This window comes from Hemicordylus capensis, chromosome 1, assembly GCF_027244095.1.
Source record: "Hemicordylus capensis ecotype Gifberg chromosome 1, rHemCap1.1.pri, whole genome shotgun sequence".
Classification (NCBI taxonomy): Eukaryota; Metazoa; Chordata; class Lepidosauria; order Squamata; family Cordylidae; genus Hemicordylus; species Hemicordylus capensis.
Window position 1 is genome coordinate 335,771,459 of NC_069657.1, and position 16,573 is coordinate 335,788,031.

The 16,573-nt window shown below is 42.1% G+C and overlaps 1 protein-coding gene across 3 annotated transcripts in view; it reads right to left on the reverse strand.

Annotated features, from left to right (window-relative positions):
- The window catches only part of HS3ST5 (heparan sulfate-glucosamine 3-sulfotransferase 5), a 263,739-nt gene that overhangs the window by 141,614 nt on the left and 105,552 nt on the right, over positions 1 to 16,573 (reverse strand). For all 3 annotated transcript variants that reach the window (XM_053312770.1, XM_053312710.1, XM_053312848.1), the window contains exon 2: positions 4,449 to 4,639. The gene's annotated coding sequence lies outside the window, so the exon portion shown is untranslated. The remainder of the gene's footprint in view (positions 1 to 4,448; positions 4,640 to 16,573) is intronic.

Here is a 16,573-nt window from a genome sequence, read left to right on the forward strand (position 1 = left end):
TGAGCATTTTGCTCATCAGAAACCTCTTGACTGCAAATAGTCTAAAATTACAACCTGCTGTTTAGTGTGAGCGTGTGTGTATGTGTGTGTGTGTGTGTGTGTGGAGACAGAGAGAGAGCAAGAGAGAGCGAGAGAGAGAGAGCGCATACACACTTATTTTCAACTAAATGAAAATTTCATATTCCTTTAAACCAAATAACTCTGAAAGCATACATGGTTAAAACTATTCAGACATTGTAAACCATACATGGTCCAGACAAGACATTTCAGAGCAATAGCTATTTTATTATGATACAAGTGATAAGAAAGTCAATCTCCTATGGAAAAAGTACTCTAGCCATGCCTATTCCAGCTGCTCTTATGAAAAAAGCATAAGGACACTGAAGGGGGGGGGGAGAATAGAATCTACTAAGCACAAAAACAACAAAAACACATTCCAGCATAATAACCACTGCCTTTGTCGTTATGTCAGCCATTAAAACTAATAAAAAAATTGGGATAAAGGCAAATAATCCAGACAATGCTACAAAATAGTGGCATTTTGTAGCATTACAAGACTATAATATGCAATTTTAAAGACAACTTGTAAGGGACTATCAAATAAAATGAAGGATGATTTGTAGGATGAGATACAGTACTTCTACATACCTGCTATTGGTTCCCACAGGGTGGGGGCAGAGGGCAATCACTGAAATGTTCTTACTAATTTCAGTGAAAAATGATGCTTAATGCTCTTGCTGCTGTTCTGCAACATTTACTATACAATTATTTTTCTTGTACAGGAGGACCTCGATGTTCATGGGGGTTCCATTCCCGGCTGCAGCTGCAGATACCAAAACTGTGAGTATCGAGGCATTAGGGCAATGGCATTGAGGGACTTAGGTTTCTGGTCAGATCAAAATTTGCTAAAAATGGCAGAAAATCAGCCAAATGGGGGGGGGACATGCGGGGAGCTCCTTACCATGCTTTGCTGCTCCCCGAGTCATACTGTGCCCCAGAATGCCATCAAATCAACTGAAAATTGGTTCTCCCCCTTTTTTCTTGAACAGTGCCATTTTTTTTGGCTCCATAGAAAAAAATGTCTGCATAAATGACCTCTGAGGTTATTTCCAGCCACCCCTGACCCACAGATACGTGAGGTCTGTGTCCCCCCCTTTCCCCTGCATATGCCAAGATTGGGTGTCTTTTCCCTAACCACAGATACACAAATGAATACATAACGAATCCGAGGATAATGAGGTTCTCCTGTCTTTGGGATAGCTAATTGCTGTCATTGGCATATATGTCTCTTCTGTTACAGAACTGCATGTTTTCTTCCTCTTACGGTTTATATCCAGAACAAGGGGTGGGGGGAAATACAACAAGAACATAGTACTTACTGATCTACTAAAAGGCATATTGATTACCAGGGTATAATTCTGCTAATGGATGGATTTGGTAACATTTACAGTGATAACACTTTTATCATATTTTAGTTCTGTCTTTATTAATCTCCAAATTCCCCAAGTTTAAAAAAGATGAGGTAGGAAATTTTTTCGTACCACCTAATAACCTGATTTTTGCTCAGAGAGCCTTTTGAAGAACAGATTTTCTGTTAGTAATGCTCAGATTATGAGGAATGAAAGTGAAGGTCCAATGAATCTACAAGTTCCATTCCTAACTCATTCCTGATTCCTAATTTTAGCTAAATTATGGCAATTTGGAGCCTTCTGAAATCAGTAGTTAAGCAGGACATCACAAAAGGTAATGGGGTGAGTACATGCTGACTACCCTATAATTCAAGCACTGAAGTCTAAGAAGTTTTTAAACATAATCTCAATCCTTATGTTTTACTGTACCCATTCTCTGTTTTTGTTGACAAGAGGTTAAACAAGAGTGTTTATCATTTTCAAACATGCTACTCATTTGAGAATTTTAACAGCATGTGATGACTTGCATGGGTGAAGCAGATATAACAGATTAACTCCTTTACTGATGGAGTTAATGGCTGCCAATAGGTTTCCAGACAAAATACAAAGTGCTAGTTATAAGTTACAAATCCCTAAACAGGTTAGGCCCTGGGTATTTAAAAGAGCGTCTTCTTCATTACAAGCCCCACCGCCCAATGAGGTCATCTGAGGAGGTCCGGCTCCAGTTACTGCCAACTCGTTTGGTGGCTACACAGAGACGGGCCTTCTCGGTTGCTGCCCCGAGATTATGGAATGCTCTCCCTGCTGAGATATGATCCTCCCCATCTCTGGCAATTTTCAAAAAATACCTGAAAACCCATCTTTTTGCCCAAGCTTTCTCAACTTCCTAATATTTTGGGGTTTTAATTTCTGGTTATTTTTAAATTGTTAAATTGTTTTAAAGTTTTTGTATATGTTTTTAACTGGTTTTATGTTATTGTAAACCGCCCAGAGACGAAAGTTTGGGGCGGTATACAAATTTGATAAATAAATAAATAATAAATAAATTAAGCACAACAGAGCAGAAAGAAAGAAAGAAAGAAAAGAAAGAAAGAAAGAAAGAGAAAGAATCTTATGTTTATATCACAGACCAGAGAAAGAAGAAAAACAATATAATAGTAACATAATGCTTTCATGTAACCTCAAACTCAATTAATTTCAACGGAGGCAAATCACATGCATTTTGTCATCTAGCAACAATGAGCCATTAAAGTCCTTCTTGTTATAGGCTTAAAATGAATGTGCTGCACTATGGCAGTAGTCATTTCCACCCAACCTATACACATTCATTACAATATGTATAGAAAACCCCACACAAATAGCTTTCATTTTTGTAAGCAAAAATGACTCAGGTGATGTAGATTCCAGGTGATGCAGATTTCATCTCATATTTCTGCTGCATTTCCCCCCACCCACCCATTTTTTTCTTCATCCTGAATGGCCTACTTAACCTTAGCCCTCATCCATTTTCTCTTCACATATCCAAATTAGATAATTTAGTTTTCTACAGCCTCTTTTATTCCATAAGGCAATGAGATAGGCATCAGTTTAGGGATATAACAAGATGTATTTTATTTTGCTGTTCCTGTGTTGAATGACAAGGTTGCAATACATAAACAGTAGTACTTTGTGTTTCTCATTCCACAGAGTGATAAGAAGACTTAAAGACACCATTTAGTCTCTTGGTGGGGTTGTATGTAACAAGAGCACCCAGGTAAGCCATGATCCAATCAAAGCCTGTGAGGGAGAATTAAATTCTTTCTCCCCGTGCCATATATGCCTTGTGATTGTTTTAATGAAAGGCAGTGCAAAAAAATTTAATGATAAAATAAATACATAAATAAATGGTCCCAATTTTGCTGCATCCTCTGGATGCTAATTTCTACACACACACACACACACACACACACACACACACACACACACACTGAAGACCAAACATGAAGTCTGTGGTCAGGATGCGGTAAGATACAAGAGTTCTTAAGGAAATTAGGGACTATAAACAAAACAGTTACTCTTGGATGTAATTATTTAAAAAAACAGACCAGAGAGAACTCCAAAGGCCACAGGTCTTAAATAAGATAAGTGCCCTGGAGGAAGAGCAGGTGGCAGCGTCTGCCTCCACCGGACATAACCTAGTGATCTCATTAGGTTAGCTGCTGATAAACAATTTTTGTATTAGGATAAATATAAATTAAAACTCAGTTATTAATCTCTAAGGGACAGACTTGATTTCTTTGATAGAAATCACCCCACCCAGCAAAGCTGCACTAGTCAATATGCACTAACGTTGCATACAAGTATAACTATTTTTCCTTGAGAGTACAGCATTCCACATAATGCATTCAGGACAAATCAGTTCTTGAATATATAAACAAATCTCTAAAATCAAGTGAAATTCACAAGATACCAGTAGCAAGCTTGGCAAATCTGCCCTATGACCAGTGTTCTCTCTAAAAAAATTAATCTGCGTGCGGAATGAGTTTTATTCTGGGTGGCAGTATCAAGGCAGTGTGTGCGCACCTGCATTCAGAGGAGGGCCTTCATGATTCAACCTGAGTGGTATCTAAAATTAAGTGAGCAGACACGCCTTAGAGGGAACGCTGCCTCTGATATTGCAATCACAGGAAGAATTTAGGGATGGTATTTTGTGCAACAGGCCTGCTAATAATGATGTAAGTGGTCCATGAATGCACCCACCCCAGCATGCCATTTCATAACTGTGCAAGGGGGTGCTGCATCCAAACTGCTTCTCTAGACGTGATCCAATTAAGGGATGGAGAACACGTGTGTGCTCATGGCATGCTCACGTCTTTATCATGTGGTAGGCTAGTTGGGCAAAGTATCATCCAAACTGTTTGTTTTTTAATGTAGGAAATGTATTTTTTCAGTTCAAAAAAAGAAGTTATATAGCTAAACGTATATGGCCACACACAGAGAGTAAATTGTATTAAGGAACAAGCAGTTCTGAAGTTGCAAGCTTTCAAATAATCCACCAACCTTTTTATCCTTATGCTCATCCAGAAGTTCTGGTACATTTAGTTCAGACCAAGAACATGCAAAGAAGAATTTATGTCAGCCAGTCTTTGTTGCTCTCAGAAGCCTTGAGAGTTTTGAAAAATCAATGATATCATAAACAGCTCCAGATGTAAAAGGGATGTTCTTCTCAAACGTCTTCTAACTTCTCAAGGCTGTATGAAAGAAAGTGGGGGAGAGAGTTATTATTAAAAGCAATTGTATTTAACTTGGAAATGCAAGCCTGAAACAATACAGAATAAAGCCACAATCATGAGCAATATCGTAATACTGCATTAATACCAGACCTGTTCATGCAAGGCCATTTGCTGCTGCTCCCACCCACTCAACCTCCTGCATCCCCTGATCAGTCATGGATGGGGTTGGGGCATAGCGGGTTTTTTTTAAACCACACAGAGAGGCTCTGATCCATGGGTTCATCACGGGTTTGCCAAGTTTGTAGTTGGGACCTTGCCAGGTGAATATTATCAGGCATGGCTTCTAATATCCCTGTACTGTTTGTAACGTCACTATTCTCCATTTGTTTGTTTTTGGACATGAAAGAGTTCTCTTTTACAATGAATCACTGGCTGGATCAAACCATACCTGCTTCTGATCTGCTCTGTACACAAAAAGGGGAGTGAAACTGCACCGGGACTATCACCCACCCAGCATGCCCTATGGGACATTCAGCAGACATATACACATGTCCTTGAAAAAAATGCATTAATATTGGGCCATAGTCTGCATTGTTCGCTTGCCAACTGCTTGCCTGTCAATGATAGCGACCCATTGTGGGTAGCAGCAAGGCTACAATGTAAATGTTTTTAAAGTGCTTCTGGGCAGCAGTGTAGCACTCCATTCCATTGAAAACAACCTTTGGGTTTGGTACTTTTTTCTAATGCTGCAATCATGTAGCCCCAAGGTGCAGAAGGCAGTGCTATGTGTGTGTGTATTCCCCCAGTAGCGAAGATGAAGCAATGCATCATGTTCTATACCCCCTATCCAGTCACAGGGAAAGGATGAGGAAGAGGGAACAGCAAGGGGGGAAGGTCCAATACCTGACGGAGTTCTTCAACAATAGTTGGGAGGAGCTGACTCACCTTCTGTCATTGTTGGGTCGGGGAGGGTCAGAATCTGATATTTTTAATGGTTTCCAAGCCTACTATATGCACAAAATCCAACATATGCAGGTCTATTATGTGTGTTCAGTTTCATGGATTAAAGATAGCAATAGACTGAACAATAATTTCCCCAAACAATATGTACAAAACTCAGATTTTCTGAGCAGTGGGGCGGGGGGGGAGTATTTGCTTAATTTATTAAAATTTTCACAGGAACATGAATATATCTCCCTAAAATTATCACAGCCATAGGTTCCTTAAAAAAAACACACCACACTACTAAATGCTTTTCAAAGATGAGCATAACAAATAGAAATATGATCTACAAGCTAGTGGTATATGAAAACAGAAGTTAGGGCCAAGCAAAATATGATCAATGAATATTGTGAACCATGAAATCTATTGTCCACTTTTAATTTGTAATAAGGTGGTTTAAATACTTGTATATGCCTTCCATAGACCACTTAGGTGTAGTTCTGGAATGGTTTATTTGCAAGTACTCTAATACATCTTTTTTATTATACATCTTGAAGTGCTGTCTTACATTTTCCTGAAGTAAAATTATTATTAATAATGTATTGAATAAGTGGTTTTAGATGGAACGCTTTTGAAATACAGGTAACAATACACAAGGTCATGATTATAATGCAGCCTTAATATAAAACCATGCAACAACTCTTTGATTGGATTTTTATGCCAAAAAGCAACCTTTATTCCAATAATTGCTTTCTAAGAATTCACTGTTATGAAAACATATGTCCATGAAAATATCAGCTGTCATGTTAGACACAGGACCCTGATCCAGGATTGCATTAACTCTACAAAGGTTGAAACCATTAAAAGTTTAGCCAATATTCTCTGTAAAACAGTAATGAGCAATTGCAGGCTTTCCTTCGACAGAATATCCACCCTCCCACCCCACTAATATCTCCTTTTCCATCTCTTCCCTTACCCTTTCTTATGCCACAGAAACTCAAAACTACCTGAGAGTCTAAGGCTCTGGTTCATTCAAGATCTATTTCTCTTGGAGCAGGAGATGAACTATAGGCATTTGAGTCACTGCAAAATGTCACCACAGCATTGCAGGTGTTAAGCTAGCACTTTAAACATCCTTCCCTAAACCAGTGTCCAAATGAGCTAACAATTTATCCCAGCCCTTGACACTGTAACCACACTAACAAAGTTATCTTGCTCTTCCCTCATTTATTTTGTAATCTGTACTGTATCACAGCAGTGTGCAAGTCAGCACAATTTTCTCCACCTCCAGTTTACATTCATGTCATAATCTAATTTCAGTCCAAATGTTGCCAACCTTAATTATATTTACAGCGGTTTCTGAATGCCTTTTATTTTGGTTCCAAAGCAAGCAGTTCTAATTTCCTCTTGGGCGACAGTGTGGCTAAAGTTCCCCAGTGTTGTTCTGTCACTTCAATTAGGGTCAACACTAGCTATTGGTGTCAGGTGTAACTGTTTATTTGTATATTCATCTACAGCAAACTTTCAGTTTCAGAAATGCTGCTCCTGCACAAGCTGTATTGAAGTAAGTGCTTAAGGAAGGAATATATATATTTTAAGCTTCAAATATTTAGAATGCATACTCATGGCAGCAAAGGAAATGGGTGAAGCACACACATTTCTTGTGTACTTAAAAAGCGGCTTCTGCTACGTATGTAGCATGACTTGTACTGGTTCCAAAATTTCCCCATTTGAGACAGGGCAGGCAAAATATCATTGCTGTCTGATGTCACTGAGCTCAGTCTAAAAGTGCTATGTAGATGTGTGCTTAAACTGAATTATTGTGATTCCAGGCTCAACCTCTGCCAGGGCTGTGCTCCAGAACCCATTTCAGAGCCAGGGCTCAGTCTGAAAATATATAAAGCATAAACAATAAAGACAAAAGTGCTTCTGAATATGTGCAGCATATTTTCCTCTCACGGCAAAAACGAGTTCATGCTACGCACAATGCTATGTGCAATGAATGCATGGGGGAGGATTGTGTGTACTCTGTTCAAAAGTTCTGATGTACATGTGAAGGTTGGGAGTAGGGCAGGGGACATTCTTCTAGTCTCTTGCTACATGTATTCATTGTTATACAAGCCCTGTGCAGACATTTCATGAATGTATGATTTGGTAGTTAGCCGTTATTTTCTAGAGTACCAAAGACTGAAGTCATAATGATCTGCTGCAGTCTGACCCAAAGTTCCTCTTAGCAGAATGTACCATCAATTTGCATCTAGTAGAATCTTGGTATGGTTAATAAGTATCCACTTCTTCCTCACTTCCTAAGCAATCAATTTATACTTAAGATAAACATAGATATATGGGTGTTTGAAACTACTGTTAACGGCTCTATCACAGCTATTAATTTCCCTTGAAATTCCTGTAGTTTTTGCACTAGTGCAAAAGCATGGAAATTTACTTCAAATTTAAATAACTGAGTAAAGAAGTTGAACTGGTGATTCTCATATCTAGCAGGAGAAAAGCAACTGTGCCTATACAACCCCACCACTGTTGGTGGTGTCTAGCTTATTATTTATTTATATATTTATTTGATTTCTATACCACCCTCCCAAAAATGGCTCAGGGTGGTTTACACTGAGAAATAATAAATAAATAAGATGGATCCCTGTCCCCAAAGGGCTCACAATCTAAAAAGAAAGAGCTTGTGTTTCTTATTTGATTATGAGCCCTTGTGGAACAGAAACCATTTATTATTTGTTTTTCTATGTAAATCGCTTTGATAACTTTTTGTTGAAAAGTGGTATATAAATATTCATAATAGTAGCAGCTTGTAATATGCATTGGGGATGCATACTGTATGTGAAATGCATGGGGGATCCAATCCAGGACAGTGGAGAGCACTATTGAGCATGAAAACAAGCAGAAAGAAAAAGCTTGAATTCTATCCCTCCATGCCTGCTCAACTCAAAACATTTGCGTGTAAGCTTATTTTTCCTGTGTTTAAAAAATGGTTTTGCAATTAAATAGAAAAAGTCTTCTTGCTGAAGTACAAGTCAAAATTAAATATTAAGAGTGCTGTTTTCTGCATTCACTATCGCATCTTTTGAAGACTGTCATTACATGTAAAAAATACTAAGGTTGGGCACACAACCAAAAATGCAGGCGCGCAGGGCTTGTCTGGAGGCAGGCTCCTACCTGCCTCACCACACATGAGCGATTGCCATTTAATAGCTCTGCCGCTCACTCCAGCACACAATTGGAGCCTCAGTGAGAAGCAGAGTTGGGAACCCCTGATCTAGACTACTTATGGGAGCAAGGGATCAACTCATAAACTGACATAAGTGTAATAGATAACATAAATCCTTCATTAAGATCTGTACAGCTGGAAAGACCTTCAAGAATAACTAACTCCAAAAGCTTTTTACCAGTTGTCAGATTTGATACTAATTGTCAGAGCAGACCATTAAAATTTAAAATGAAATAGCACACAGGAGCATATCACAGCAAACAGGATTTCCTTCAATGTACCAGTATAAAACAGGCACAGTAAACACAGATGTTTTATCTTTGGAGTGACATGATTTTTTCACTGGTTGGTTAATCCAACAGACTTTCCAACAGTCATGTTTCTGATTCCAGTACTGTATCACTTCAACATGCATAGTACTGTCAAATCTTTTGCTCACTAGCAATAAGTTACTGATATTGAAAGTGCCCACAGAAAGACAGCTCTGTGCTCCTTGGATGACATTAGGGATATGCATGGAACTGTTCTGGCAACCAGTGTTCAAGCCGGTTTGGAGGGAACGGGGGGTCATTTTAAGGGGCAGGGAAAGTGCTGCCTACCTACCAGCCCTTGCCCTGCTGCTTTCACCCTACTGGTGCTCTTCCAAAAAGCATGTGTGTGGGGCTGCAGCGTGCCTGCTTGTAGCCAGGATCAGCATTGCTACACAAATGGCTGACGTACATGCATGCACATGCATATCGGCCATTTGCGTGGTGACACTGATCTCAGCTGCAAGCAGGCATGCTGCAGGCCAGCACACCTGCCTTTTGGAAGAGTGCCAGCCAGGGAAAAGTAGCAGGGTGGGGGCTGGCAGCTAGGCAGCACCTTCCCTGCCCTTAAAGTGAGCCCCCACCCTCCCAGGAGAGCATGGAACCGGTTTAGTGCACAGCCTTAGATGACATGGATGTGTCCATTCTTTTGTGGCTTACTGGTTTACTTACTTGTTGTAAACAGCCAGTAATAAAATCTGAATGTTCTATGTTTTACCATTTAACTTAATCTATTCATATTTACGGAGGAACAAGATGGAGTGTATTGGACCTCACAGGGAGGTTTCTTTCCTATTCACCAACATGGCTGTGAGATGGTCTCATCTTCATGGGAAGTGTCATAGCTGTGCAGAGAATAAAAAAGTAACAAGCTACTTTTTGACACTGAGGAGGATTAATACAGCCTCAGAGTCAATGAAGCATGGGACAGCTCCAAAGACCCTACCTGGACTGACCTTGGGTCTCTTGAATTATCCCAGTGACATTATTCTGTGAGGCGGTGGCTTCATCTTCCCACTTCATAGATGGGGTTGCTCCTGCACAGAGTTTTGTGTAGGTCTGATGCTTGATATGGTGAAGGAAGGCTACTCAGCTGTAAATCTATTGGGGTGGTGGCAAATGCACCCCACCCACATTTGCAAACCCCCCCCCCCACAGGCTCTGTATCATTTTCTGCTGCTACCACTTCAAGCAAGTTGAGGCAATTGTCTTACTCCTCACACCATAATGGTAGCAGAAGACACAATGAAAGCTAACTATTTTAATATGCTGTGCATATAGAAATACATTAGCACTTAGCAATAGCACTTACATTTATATACCGCTTTATAGCCGGAGCTCTCTAAGCGGTTTACAATGATTTTAGCATATTGCCCCCAACATTCTGGGTACTCATTTTACCGACCTCGGAAGGATGGAAGGCTGAGTCAACCTTGAGTAGGGATGTGCATGGTCCGGAGCGGTCCGGACCGGCACTGAAGGGGGGTCTCCCCTTAAGGGCGGGGAGGGTTTACTTACCCCTCCCGCCGCTTTGCCCCCTCCAGCGCCCGTATTCTTAGTAGAAGCCGCCCCTTCTGCCTCCTCCAGTGCCAATGCCGCCTGGGCGCGCGCGCGGCTTTGCTTTAAAAAGTTCCTTTTGCTGGCGCTGAGGGATTAAACACCAAACAGAAGCCGGCAGAGCACCGCGCCGGCCGGCGGCTCCCCCATGCTCAGCCGCCCAGCAGCCACTGAGAACGCCCAGCGAGGACGCGCCGTCGCCATCGCCGACGCGCCGCGGCCCCCAGGCAACCCTAACTTCCGGCTTCCATGCGACTTCCCCCAGCATACAGAGTGGCTGCATTCTGCCACTCTGTATGCGGGGGGAAATCGCATGGAGGCCGGAAGTGAGGGTTGCCTGGGGGCCGCGGCGCGTCGGCGATGGCGACGGCGCGTCCTCGCTGGGCGTTCTCAGTGGCTGCTGGGCGGCTGAGCATGGGGGAGCCGCCGGCCGGCGCGGTGCTCTGCCGGCTTCTGTTTGGTGTTTAATCCCTCAGCGCCAGCAAAAGGAACTTTTTAAAGCAAAGCCGCGCGCGCGCCCAGGCGGCATTGGCACTGGAGGAGGCAGAAGGGGCGGCTTCTACTAAGAATACGGGCGCTGGAGGGGGCAAAGCGGCGGGAGGGGTAAGTAAACCCTCCCCGCCCTTAAGGGGAGACCCCCCACCCGAACCGAACCAGCCAGGGGACAGACCGGTCCGGACAGTTCGGAGGCCTTTGCAATGGCCTCCGAACTGGTCCGGACTCATCTCTAACCTTGAGCCCCTGGTCAGGATCGAACTTGTAACCTTCTGGTTACAGGGCAGCAGTTTTACCACTGCGCCACCACATTCCTGTCAGGGGTGGAGCAACCATTGCATGAATGGGTTCAAAGAACCCAGGCCGCACCCCTCAAGGGGGCCACGCAGCTCTGTTTTGAGCTGCTTAGCCGAGCGCCGGCTTCCCAGCCTGGCCTGGAATCGGTCTCCCAGCCTTTTAAAGTCGGGGTGGGTGGGGGTGGTGCTCCCAGCCATGCTGCCAGTGTGGCGCTGGCCAGGAATTTGCTTGGAAATGGGGCATGTGCCCCATTTCCAAGCAAAATCCTGCCCCCTCTGTCTGATGCAGGGGTGGGGAAGGGGGGGCCCTGGCGGTAGGTGAACATGGGCTGCTGCTGGCCTTCTTACTGGCCTGATTCCTGTCTCTTGGAGACACTGGTCAGTCTCTTGAAGATGAGAACATACCAACCTAGAAGGGCTATGTGACCAGGTGACTAGTATTTGTACATACATGATTTTAAAGTGATTGTCCAGGATGTCACATAAAATAAATGCTATTTTCAACAAAAGCTTTATTATTATTATTTACAAGCCACAAAAGGGCCATATTGAATCATTTGCAGTTTTCTGAGTCCAGCTTGCCCGTAGGAAGATTCAGGAAGATTCCACCTGTGGAGAGACCATGTCCTTGTGACAGAGAACAAGCCGAAACCACAGTGGATGTTCTCCACTTTTTACGTCCTTTACAGAGATAGTTGTGCCAACCTTATTCTGACAGTACTCCTTAAGTATCTTGGTTGCTCAAGTACATTTTATAACTTTGCTGCTGCTCTGAGATGAAGACCCCCACTTTGAATGCTGCAAAGTTCTGTGCCGCAACATGCAGAATCCTCAGCGCCATGACAGCTCCTGCCTAGAGAGACTATGGGCTGAGCCCAATTTTAATTATTCTACCTGATTATTACCCCATACTTTTATAGTTTCATAACAGTAGTTTTATATTTTATATTTATATTGTATCTCACATCCCCTGCTTTTATCTCATGTATTTTATTGTTCTTATGCTGGTCTAAGACCGAATAAAGGAGATTGATTGATTGATTGATACCAGCTGATTGCACAAACAGCTAAAATTAGAAACCTAAGCTCTTTAAGGAGCTCAATGAATGAACTGCCCAAGAAATGTGTGTTTTTGCTTAAAGTATACAACCAGTAAAAGCACAGAATTGTCACAACAAGAATAGCCTGGCAAACTATTCATCCTCAAAGGGTCTTGTGAGGTCATATTAATTTTGCTTTCCAATATAAGTTGAAATTCTGCAAACTTTTATTTTGTTACCCAACAGAGAAATTCTGTACCACCATATTGATATTTTATCTATGACCTCAATTTAGCATTAGTAGTTCAGAGATGGTTCAGTTTATTTCAGAGTATAATAGGGTTTTTTTCTGGAACTGAAGCAACCACAAAGAAGTTTTCTCAAAGACCACTGCTAATCTAATCAGGCCAGGAGATAAGCAGCCAACCCCCCCCCCCCCCCCCGCTTCATTCTTTTGATATTTCTTGAAACATATACATATGCACAATTTTATCTCCTCCAATTATTCATTCTATGCACAAGCACCCATATTTTCTGAAAGCAGATAAGTATCAAAGAAATAGAAGCTATTTTGCTCAACTATTATCATGATGAAGAATGCTGACCTGTTATCTGGAACTGTTATGATCTGGAAATCTATCATAGCAGCCTTACACAATAACACAGTGTAACTGGGAGAGCACAATTAGCTAACAGGCGCGTAACAATGATAGGGCAAGGGGAGACAGTTGTCTGGGGGCCCCACTGCCTGGAGGGGCACCCCAGAGGCACCTCATGTGACTCCCCATTGCCCCCTGCCCAGCCCCATAGCCTCTCAGCCACTTGCCCTCTTCGCCGTCTCTCCTGCTTGTTCTGCTGGCCCAAAATCGAAGCAGCAGCCCAGCTGCAAAGAGCTCCTTTTCTCCCGCCTCTCACCTGATCGGCGGGTGGGCGGGGCTTCCACGGAGGCCTCCGTGTAGGCCGCAGTGAAGCCTGAACTCGAGTAGGGCCCAAGCCAGCCAGGAAGGAGGAGGCAGCCAGAGTGTTCTCTGCAGCAGAAGACGCCCTGCTGCCCTGCTTAACCCAGACCAGCATTTGCCAGGTAGAGTGTGAACTCCTTTTTGTGGTTACCTTTCCCGCCCCCCATATATAGGGATCTGCTTGCCATAGGGCTTGGATATGGGGGGGGAGGGACCGAGAAGTCTCTGAATATTTATTTTGAAACAGCTTGGAAAATTTGCTGACTTAAAAAAACTATCTAAAAAGTCCTATAAGTGGCTTGTTTCATGGCAGAAAATTGCAAAAACTTCTGGAACAGTATTTTATTAATTTTATTTATTTATTCATTCATTCATTTATAAATGCACTTATGTTCAAGTTGTTTTGCAACCCAGAAGGTCTGAGTGAGAACTGTGAAGCATGTGTGGTGCTTTTATTTTATTTTTCATGTGTGTGAACTGCTCCCCAATAACTTGCAGGGACTTCAGGGTAAATCTGGCCAACATGTGAATGCAGCACCTCCATTCCAGAGGAGATGTGTCTTAAAGGGCTTTAAAAGCCTCCTGTGAAAAACCTCCTGCAATCAAACTTGACTGAATTTGTTCAGAATTCTGGGAAAACAAACATAGGTTCACCCTGCATGGTTGAAAGTCTCCTTTGCTAATCTGCAGCGAGGGGCCCATTTTAATAATTCATCTTTCTAGTGTGTTCTAGGCATTAAAAGTAATACAAATGTATAGTACTCAATGTATATCACTATATATTGTGACGTGTGTGTGTGTATTCAGTGAAATGTATTTGCAGGCAGCATACTTATTTTGGAATATCAGACTTAAATCCTTGGGGGCCTGGGGTGTGCGGAGGCCCTGGACTTTGTGGGGGGGGGCCCATTTTAAAATCTTGTCTCTGGGCCCACTCCAACCTTGCTACGCCCCTGTTAGCTAATGTCCCTGGCATGCACCTGACGAGAACTCTAATCTAACAGAGCATGTGCAGAGATGCCCTAGTCCTTTTTTAATTTTTAATTATTGAATTTTATTTAATCATTATTAAAACAAAAATAACATATATAAAATTAACCAATACAAAACGGAGAGTGGGGGGGATCTCACTATTTTGCTTTTAAATCAACTTGGATTACATCATATACAAAACTTAATTCACAACAGTATAACTTCCCATCTTATGATAATTAATTAACATAAGCAGTTAAAACTGTCCATTAGGTGTTCAATGGATAAGGAAAAATAAGGAAACCCAAATCTTAATCTAACTTCCTTTCCTCCTCCTAAGAAGGTGATTAGTGGGTACTGTACTGTATACAGAATTACACATGAACATAGGACTGGCTGCTGATATTGAGATCAAATTCATAATTCTGTCATAATACAGGAGCCCCTAACTATGATCTGGGCTGGGGAAATGGTCAGTGGGGAAGGGTTAAATTCCCTAATTTCATTTTATCCACTCTTGATTGCCTTCACTCAAGTGGCTTTTCCTGTTTTCAATACTGTCAGGCTACCACTGCATGTATTTTCATGTCACATGTAGTCTTTGCAAGTAGTACCATTAAAAAACAAGTAAGAACTAATTAGCCAACTTTCCTTTCACTGTCTCTACATTTGAACTAAATATGATGCAAATCAGGGTCCACAAGTTAGATCTCTTGCACCTCAAATGTTTATTTTCCACCATCTTGGAATGGAGTGGATGTCATCATTACAAATTGAACCATTGAGGTGTCCCTGTGTGTCACTTTACTACAAGCTGTTCCAAATTTGGTTCAAATCGGTTAGACAGTTCTGAAGTAATGCACTTACACCTCAAAGGTTTATGCATCTGCCATCTTGAAACGGGGGTGGGTGACACCATCACAAACTACACCATCCCTATGTGTCCATTCAGCTGTAGCAAATTTGGTTGAAAGCGATTAGACTGTCCACTTGCGCCTTAATGATTTGCATGCCTGCCATCTTGAATTGGGCTGGATGATATTGTCACAATCTTCGCTGTTGAGGTGTCCCTACGTGTCCCTACAGCTGTAGCAAATTTGGTTCAAATCAGTTAAGCAGTTCACAAGTTAGCTCACTTGCCCCTCAAAAGTTTATGGTTCTACCATCTTGAATCAAGGTGGATGACATCATCACAAACTATGCCATTAAGGTGTCCCTGTGTGTCACTCACACAGTGAGTGACACACTGCAACTGTACCCAATTTGGTTCAAATGGGTTAGGCAGTCCACAAATCAGCTGGCTTGCACATCAGATGTTCATGCAGCCACCATCTTGAATCGGTGTGGATGACAGTATCACAAACTCTGCCATTGAGGTGTACCTTTGTGTCACTCACTGGAACTGTACCCAATTTGGTTCAAATGGGTTAGGCAATCCACAAATTAGACTGCTTGAACCTCAGATGTTCACACGGCTGCAATTTTGAACTGGAGGGGATAACATCATCATGCACAATGCCATTAGGGCATCTGTATGTGTCCCTACAGCTGTAGCAAATGTGGAGCAAATCGGTTAAATGGTTCACAAGTTAGCCCATTTGTGCCTCAAAAGTTTACGCGTCCGACATCTTGGATTGGGGGTGACTGACACCATCACAAACTATACAGTTGAGGTGTCCCTATGTATCCCTACAACTGTACCCGATTTGGTTCAGGCATTGTGAAGCTGATGGTGTGGGACACGGATGGACACATGGATACACACACAGAGGATGCTGGGTAATCTCATAAGCATACTGGGAAGTAGGCTAAAATATGGGTAGCCTAAAGAATAAAATATGAACATCCAATCCAATCTTGAAAGTAAAGTATTGTGGTGTGCTCTCTGTCACCTACCCCTAGCCTCCCTGCCACTGCTGCTTAATTTTATCTCCCTTTATCCCCCTTTCAGACATGAACAAATACGCATAACATCACAACAGCAGGCTCCAACTTATTCATATTCATTAGTGTTTTAACAGAGTCCCACACATACAGCTGTATGTAAAATAGGGATGTGTGATACAGGTACATAACTATTTGTAACCAAATCTGGACGATTTGGGTGATTTGTAGATAAAACAAATCACCTCTGTCCTCAATTGCCCAGAT